Source organism: Polyodon spathula, chromosome 21 (genome assembly GCF_017654505.1).
Source record: "Polyodon spathula isolate WHYD16114869_AA chromosome 21, ASM1765450v1, whole genome shotgun sequence".
In the NCBI taxonomy this organism is placed as follows: domain Eukaryota; kingdom Metazoa; phylum Chordata; class Actinopteri; order Acipenseriformes; family Polyodontidae; genus Polyodon; species Polyodon spathula.
In genome coordinates this window covers 26,781,446-26,791,016 of record NC_054554.1, presented here as the reverse complement: position 1 = coordinate 26,791,016, position 9,571 = coordinate 26,781,446, and positions in this window count along the sequence as shown.

The window sequence follows — 9,571 nt, the reverse complement described above, 5'->3', positions numbered from 1 at the left end:
GATATAGCCTGCATTATCCCAACCAATACTACTACTTCTACTAATAATAATAATAATAATAATAATAATACTGAACACAATGCAAAAAATATTAATAATGGATTTGGGAGGCCCATAGGTTAACTGGGGTGATTTTCTTTTCTTGATTGCTTTATAAACACAGGTCAATGAGTGACAGCTGTGTTGGCAGATCGATTGGGGTCACTGCAATGCAGCTACCATTGTGCAACAAAGTCCGGTCACAAAGCTGTAACTCCTGAGCTGACTGAAGAGTGTTTCAGTCTATTACAATTCAATAAAGTTTTACATGGTCAGCTGTTTACATTCCATGCACCCTATTGTTGTGATCCTAAGTGTCACATTTTTTATTTGCTTAATCCATGCAAACTCGTTAACAATAAAAAATTCAGATTTGAAATAATAAGGTGAGTGTGTGAATGGAGTACTTTTAGTTAATATACATGAGTCTCTGCTCTCCAGCTGCAATCAATTTACTGTCCGTTTAATGAGGTTTGACTGTAGGTATATAGGTTTCTTTATTCGTAGAGGTCATCAAGCTGTCACTGTGCTCACTACTAAAGCAGCCCCTGCATTGCACATATTCCTGGCATGGCTGTATTAGCAATGAGCATACGCAGAGCACAGGGGGCCAGCTGTGACTGGTTCAGTAAGCAGTCTGTACTAGACTCTGCTCTGTAACACAGCCGGGACGCAGGGTTGTTCCCCTGCTAAAGCCATTACACTTCCCAAGCAATGCTGTAATGCCAAGGCAGAGTGGCACTACAATGGAAATGTGATTGGTCTACCATGAGGGGCAGCTGCAATGGAACATGCCTACCAAATGATTTCACAATAGTATAAGCCAATAAGCTGGTAATGCATTGGACTGTGAGTATGATTGTGCTGTTCTGTTGGAATCGCTCCTTGTCCACAGCAAGCCTGTGTCTCTCTGTACGTGTTGGGAATCCGTTGTGAAGTTTGTCATCTCTGCAACTGCAGCATCACATTGAGGTTAACCATGACCGTGACACTCTCTCTCTCTGTACACATGCAAGCTTGCCTCAGCAAAAAAGAGAGGGGAGGGGGGCTGATGTAGCACTCGAACATCTCTTCAGCTACCTAATAAACACATGTGTGCGTATGACACCCCTGCACTGCCTGCAAACCAGCACAGCGGTCTCAGACAGGGGCAGCTAGTGGATCTGCAGACAGGCCAAGCCCCGGTTCTCAGGCAGTGCTGGCGCTGGTGTGCTCTAGAAGTAGCTGACAGGAAGCAGGGGCGAGGTGTGGAGAGAGAGCGCTCCGACAGGACTGGGAGAGGGGGCGAGAGGGTATACCGTGTTCTGAGAACCCCACTCCTTGCACAACATGTATACACAGCTGAGAGAAGCCGAATGCTGTGTGACAATGACAAGCAAAACTTGAAGATGGAGTCAGCGTTTTTTTAGCCTTCTTAAAGAAGTGGTTGGTAATAGAAGAAGTTCCTATTGTACTTTCCATTGCATCAAGAGGACGACTGGCTGAATCAGACAGTTGTGCGGGAAATGCGAGTCATGAGACTTGGCTTGCCTATTAGGCCTGTGCTTGTACCCTGTACTGCACCGCCATGAAACCGCAGCTGTCCCTGAAAAAGACACTTCACTCCACCCTTCATCTGGATGTGTCTCCATGGCAACAAAGTGAAAGCTGCCAGAACTCTCACAGCTCTGAGGAAATGGTTATGTGCGGCACTGTACTGCAGCAAGTTACAGAAACCATCTTTTTATTACAGTTATAAAAACAAATCCTCTTCAGAGACAAACTGTAGATCAGTAACAAGCTGGCTGAGAAACTGTAGATTCCTATCAGATCCTGTTTACCATTAGCAGAGCACTAAACGTTTGCTATAATTCTTTAAAATAAATGTGTAAGAGGTGAGATCAGACATCTGAGATCCCTTCCATTTAAATACAGAACTTCTTTTACAGTGCCAATGTACAATAAACATCACACCTGTCTGTTCACAGGTTGCCTGGTCAAAACAGCTGTTTCTTTGCTATGCAGCCAGTGTTACACAGACTGTAGCTGCTGTTCTTATGATTGTTAATCAAGATTTATTATGAATTATAGCATGTGGCACTTACATTACCATGGGTTTCACCAATATAGTTATCCTGCTTCCCTTGTACAGCCAGTGCATTTTGAAATTGGACCCTAAACAACGAAGGCTGCTTTCACCCTAATCCCCTCACACGTCTCACTGGCTTAGTGCACCAGCAGAACCACTGGATGCTTTGCCAACACAACTGTAGAACGAACAGTGTGACATGGCAGCTGCACTACAACTCTGTATCTTCTGTGGTTCTGCCCAGGCTGGCACTGAGCAGACATGCTCCTACACTCTCTGCCACCTCAGTTCAGACAGGCAGGCAGGCAGGCGGAGAGGTTGCCATGAAACCAAACTCTTAGGCGCATTCACTGTACTGCTCAGCCATCAGCACAGTGCCATCAATTCATATTTAAACAAGTGCACAGACACACACGGAGGGTATCTCATACGTGTTTTGTGATAGATGTAAAAATGTGCAGCCCGTTCGGTCTATAGGAGACTAGCAGCCTATGATAAAAGTTTGAAGAAGACTGTTGAAAATTCGAGTCAGTTTTCATGTTCACAGTGTAGTGTGTGACAGGCAGACAGACAAGATCAGTGCAACTACAGTATGAGGACCCTTGAAGACACCAGCATTAAACAACAACAGTAAGATAGTCTGGCAGCCTCACTGCCTCAACGTGTTCAGCTTTAAACAGGATTTCACTGTCTATCCCTCCATGCACAGGGTCACAGGGTGCATTTGTAATTAAACCACAAGTGGTACTTTAGTATATACAGAGGTTATTATTGTATGTGTTTCTGGCTTCGTGGGATTCTGCCCTGCATAAACAGAATAGTATTACTGTCATTATCATAAATCTTACTATTATTATTAATACATTGTATTACAATTAATGTTACCATTATTTATTACTAATATTATTATTATTTTTCACTTAAAACATCACAATATGCCTTTAAAAAAAGAAGACAATATTGATTGCTGGACCAAGTGATTCTTCTTCCGACTGGGCTCCTGAAGCAGAGCAGGAAGCAGGGATGCTGTTTGCTGTGTGAACGCTGGAGGGCGCTCACATCTCCAGGGAAAAATTTTAAAAAGAGTTCACCCTTTCCCTGCCGCAGAGGGCTCTCTCTCTCTCTCAGGTAGCCAGTTTTGTTTCTCGTATACAGCCACTGAAAAGACGTTGATAAAGAAAGCGTTTGCATAAGATTTTCCAGTCCCTTTTTCAGCTGCCAACATTCAGAGGGCTTTCTTTGTTATTATTCTCTTTTATTTTCTTTAAGAAGCTCTTGAAAGAGCTTGTCTCTGGAGTAGCTGTCCTGCTCCAGGCTGGTTGGGTGAAGGGTCTCAGCCAAGGAACGGATAAACAGGGAGGAGGAATTCAGAAAGCACTTACCAGACAGTGAAAGAACGCACACCTCTCGCTGTATGCAAGCACATAAGAGCAACGACCAAAATCTTGCCTTTATAAGAAACTTTTGCAGTGCACATCCCCTTCGGACACAAGTTTGATGTAAAATAATTAGGTCACTATCTGTTTGTATTGCACTATCCACCTATTTCCTTAAGCAGACCAGGCTGGATCCTCCGATTCCCCTGGAAGGCAGGGTATGCATGTCTAGCGTGTACCTGAACACTGCTACTAATCAAGTCCACACACCGGGTGAATGCAATATATTGATGCACACTAGATGTCACTGCACAGGCACTTTTCAGCAGGGAAATGGCGGTAGAGGAGAGATAAGCATGGACACAAGTAACACACCAGCATGAATGAATCGCTGAAATTCCAGAGACTTGGGGAGCTGTCCAGGGCAACCCAAAGTAAATGAGCAGAGATGAGTCTGTGTGATACTGCAGGGCTCAGCACTGACGCCGCTGCAAGGGTTAAGCGAACTGTTGAAATTCTCTTTTAAAACAGTCATGTAATTCAGCAAAAATCCCGTTAGAAAAGAGGAAAACAATAACACAAAGAGGAAGTTATTGTTGCAACACTTTATGTTTTTTTGCACACTTTGCACGTCATCCGAGGGTGGGGATTTTTTAGATTAGTTTCGTACGTCTTCTCATTTGCATTGAAGCGCACCACTCTCTGAAGTTCTTATCTGGAAATCCACCCGACTTCTTCACCTGAAGTTACTACAAATAGCAGCCCCTGCAGATTTAGAGATAACTAAATAAGGTTTTGCAGCACGTGTTGGGTTCTGGGCCTTTGTGTTTACATGAACTGCTGGTACTTTATGCTCTTAGTTTCCCCTGTGAAAGCTGAACTTCCAGTAGATCCTAGAAGTCATCTAAAATCAGTCCAGCCTATAGCTGTGATGCTCCCTGCCTCTAGAATTCCACCCCAAGTCACATCAGCAATTCTGGCACAGTCAAGGTTTTTAAATCAAATTGAAAAACACATTTGTTTGTGTTACCTTATACTGATTAGCCAATGGCATGCTCTGCATGAGGAGTGCTATATAAAAGCAAACTGGATTGGAATGTATCGCTGTTGTCTGTATAGGAGTCTTGCTCGTTGCTTTGTTCTTGAGGAGCCCTTGCCGCAGCGACCACAGTTCACCTGACAAGTTCCGGCTTCAGCAGCACCAAGTCTGTTAATCATTTACAGCATTACCTCTGCTGCTTCTAGGACAGAGTGTACATGCTCCCAGGTAAAACCTGTCACCAGTATCAGTGCTAACAGCATCATAGCAGGAACTGCATCTGAGCTGCATTTTAACTTTACTGTCCGAGATGGCTATATTACTGAAGTTGTGGCGTGGTCCTGTACGCTGCAGTGACAGCAATGTTGATCTGTGGTCTGGTTGCCTTGTTCTGGTGCAAACCACTGCACCTTCCCTTTCCAATTCATGGTCAAGTTTAACTACATGTTATAACGGTACTTTTTTGCATTATTTTGCATTTAATTAATCCTGGTCAAACTGGGTCATCTGGTCACCTCAATTATAGGCAAATATATATATATATTTTTTAAATGTCCTCTTTTGTGAGTATGGAATGCAGGCATGATGCATTAAAACGACGAGTAAGCAATTCACAAAGCCATTTGCTCAGAAGCCCCATTATATCACCATTTACAACGTTCCAAAGCTTCAAAACGTAGCCCACGGTCATTGAATACAAGTGCTCGCATGTATTCTTAGGCTATTTATTTTGATTGCTGCTAATGTTAAAAAGCATTCACGCACTGGATATCTCTCTGTACCACGTACAGCGTTTGAGGCGTACTTCAGTGATTGAATGCAGCATGAGAAATGCCTTAAAAAACAAAGACAACTGTTTTGACATTTTAAGCTGTTCCAAGCACTCCCACTCTCTCGCTTTTGATGCAGTGTGATGTTGTGACTGAAAACACAGCGCGCTTATCTTCCAGTCCCCAGGCTAGGTAGGGAATGTGAAGTTCCATTTCAATTGCTATGCATTACATTATAATGCGTTGAGTATAGTTGTTTGTACAACACAATACAAAAGAACTGGAACTCCACTTTCTAGTGTTAAGCAGACCCATTGGCTACACTGCATACAATTCAAAATGCTGTGCGATACAAATGGTTCAGAAATACCGCAAGGGCTTGAACCTCAGTTTTCGCTTTGAAACCAAAGTGATGGCCGTCAGTTATGTGGACACCCTCGAAGGAGAGTTCTCACCTGCAGACACCAAAACACGTGGTGGTTGCTTTGGAAGGTCAGGCTTAGATTCAAACAATAATACAGTGGACTGCAAATGTATTAGAACACCCCACTGCTTCTGTTTTGATTTGTTGTGCAGATTAAATCAAACCACTTGAGCCCTGTTCTGTCCTCATTGCTGCACAGGTTTGCAAGAGCTCCACTGATCAGCTCCATACTACACTATATACCCACTATATCCAGGCACGCACTGCACAGTGCAGGACAGATACACGTATATTACATGGTGGAGGGAAAAACTATCTACACCACTGCTGTTCATAAAACTACCTTCAAGGCAGAAGTTGGTAGAGATGAATTTATATCCACCCACACACACAGATAGCGTGTTTTAGAACTGCATGGCCATTGGACAACACAAATGATGCCACTTCAACCACCCACTTATTTGTATTTTTCTTTGCTGAAATGAGTGTACTATATAGATTGAATGATGCTCTGTTCTTGAGAACAGACAGTGCAGATCCCTGGGGAACGTCCCTGCGCCTGTCCTGCTGGTAATACGAGCAACTGTCCCTCTGCCTCTGCAGGACTGATGATGACATTGTCGGGATCTGATGACTGTGTTCTGAAAGCACGGGTCATACTGAGAAATGACATCACAGGGAAGGGATTCATAACAAGCTGCTGTGTTATGAATACAGCAAGAAGAACCTACTGTACCCATAATAATACAGTCTTAATGTGGTTACAATGTATTTGTTAAAACAGTTTAATAAAGCCTTACCAAACAATGCATACATATATCACAAATCACTCACATTTGCTAATTAAGTTATTAAAACGCACGATAAACTATTGCCTAGCAAAATTCTTTTAGTAATATATTAAACTTCCAAAATCAGACACGCTCTCCTAAAGAAACGTTATCACTGCATTAGTATGACTAAGAACAGTAAGACAATATAACAAACAGAACTAGGAACAATTTCCATGCAGTCAATATGGTTCAGCTACACTGTACAGCACAGTAAAGCATGCACTGCACTTGCGACCTGACTCAGATTAATATTAGTTATTTCTGGGAAGACAAGTTCGATGTGATTTTTCTTCCCGCCACTTCTCAGCAAAAACAAAAGCGCAGTTTTGATTCAGCAACTTAATGATAAGGCGTCAGAAGCTGAACAGCAAGTCAAACTAGTAATGCGTGCAATATTTGAGAAAGAAATAAACATAAAAAAACACGCAAAACTTCAAACTGAAGCCTTTTTTTTTTTGGTCAATAAATCCTTTGAGAAAGGCGTCTCCGCAAACTGTCAAAAAACACAGAATTTCCTTCAGAAGAAAAAACTCTAACTGTGCAAACATAGTGTTGTGTTTGTTGTGACACGGTTGCTAGTACTTTGTCCTAGCACCACCGTCTCGGGTGCTTAGTGAACTTGACAGTGCCAAGCTATTCGCGATATGGCAAGAACGCTCACAGAGCATTTCAAAAGTCATTTCCGCGTCTTAAAAATGTGCAACAACTATAAACACCATAGCGGTGAATAAAGCGAAGGGGGAAACGCATTTCGACACACGCTTGTTTATTTATTTAGGATAGCCTATGTACTGTACGGTAGCCACCACCTTACATCCTAAATACTGTGCAGCACCCGTAGCCTACTGTACACGCTTCTTCGTTTCTCTGCCTTACTTTGCCCTCAAGCCGATGCTAAATGTTGGTAAAGCACATGAAGATGGTAAAACAACAGAGTCTGCATGCCTGGACCATATTCCACCAGCGTGGCAGCTGGCAGTACAGCAGTGTGCTGGACTACAGAGCACAGTCAGCACCATCGCCCGGGTCTGCCCTCTAATATAGTACTACACAGTTTCATGTCATTAGCAAAACGCATCCTGCTCCCATAACAATCCAAATAACACACACATAATTAAAGTCTGCTAATTGACTATTTATTTTCTTTTTTTTTTTTTTTTTTTTTTTGGTGGGGGGGGGGGGGGGTGTTTTTTTTTTTTTTTTTAAATTAAACTCCAAAATGCAGCAATGCTTTTTATGAATTATTATAAAACTGTAGATGCTTTAATAGCTGCTGTACTGACCGTAGCCGTCTTCTTCCATGCTGCTGTCGTTTTTTTGTATCCTCTCCCCTTCCTTTGGTTGGATGGCAGCGCCAGACTTCTACCTCGGTCCTTGCCTCCCTCCTTCCCTCTCTCGTTCTCTCCCTTCGCTGCGCTCCTTTCACCCGCTAAACTTCAGTCTGTGCTCGATAGCGGTTTCTCGTTCCTCCTAACGTTACATCGACTTTTCAAGCTACAGGAGTGTGTGCCGTCTTTACTGCTGTCACGTGACGTACTCTAGACAGGGAATAAAACCACACAGGTAGAATCTCTTTAAGAATAAGCAATGTTTTACAATTCTATACTGTAGTTTGCGAAAAAAAAAAAAAATTACATTATTCTGTCATCTTACATCTGCTGGACTCAAGCAGTGCTGCAGTGCTGAAGCTGAGAATTTAAAACTGAAGGTGCATTGCCTACAGTCAACCACAAAGTGGCACCCGATATTAAATGGTGACAAACTGTTCTGGTCCCTGCAGAAGAAACCCTCTGAATGCATTATGTGCTTTTACTAGAGACATCAGGAGATAATTTTACTGGCTATAGCAAGGCATGGGGGTGGAGGAACACTGTGTACCCCTCATTTCAAGTAACAGATGCTTCTGGTTGGTATCTCCGCTTCTCAGAAAGACTCAGCACTATGAAACAAGACATCAGTCAATAGAATATCATCTTGTTCACAGGGACTCCTGCCACGATACAACGGAGAGGGGCGTGGATTCTGCAGATTAACCGCAAAAAAATCAGCAGCGACGGAAATGTTTATTTGTACTGCTATCAGCAGCTGGTGATGGCTTTAGGTTTTCTATGGACTCCCTGTGGAACATGCAGAGGAGCTGACCAATACAGTGAAGAGCACGGTGCGGGGCACAAGACAAAGTGTTCTTAGCAGACAAAGACAAGTATCGCAATTTTAAAAAGAGGCACCTTTTAAATTGACCATATACAGTACTGTGCCAAGGTCAAACAGGTACTTGAGCTTGGTGCATTGACACAAGGTTTGGGCAAGATTAAGCTTTTTAGGCATTTATGGTTACAGGGGCCAACTTACTTCAATAGCACTCAACTATAGGTTCCCCTGTAGAAATGATGCTGCGGTGGACTTTGGTGCAGTGGAACTATACTGTACTGTATTAGGGATTTACTAGGAAGGATCTAGCTCTGGTGAAACCATGCAGTCCACCAAGCAACAAGTCCAGATCTCCAGAAAAATATATAAAATAAACAAGTAAATAAATAAATAAATCGAAAAACAGACCTCAGAAAATGCACAACTTTATTGCACCTTTTTTTTTTTTTTTTTTTTCTCTAAAGGTCAATCCTTGGTCAGAAAACATGGTGCAGAATACAGAACCGTAAATGCAAATTTGATATATAGGACCTTTAAACCAGAATCTTCTGTTTAAAAAAAAAAATCTGAATCTTAATATAGTTTTTTGATATTTCCACATGAAACATTAATAAACTCTAATACAGTACGATAGTAATATGTCTCTCAATCCCATTTTACTGTATTCACTACAGTAACCATATTACGATATGACATTTCTTGACAAATCGGATAAATTCTAAAGTTTTACAATCCAATAACTTGAAACAGGTTTTTTCATATATATATATAGATATATTATATATATATATATATATAATATATATATAGATATAGATATATATAGATATATATGTGTGTGTATTTGTTAGTAACACCTAACAGTTTAAAC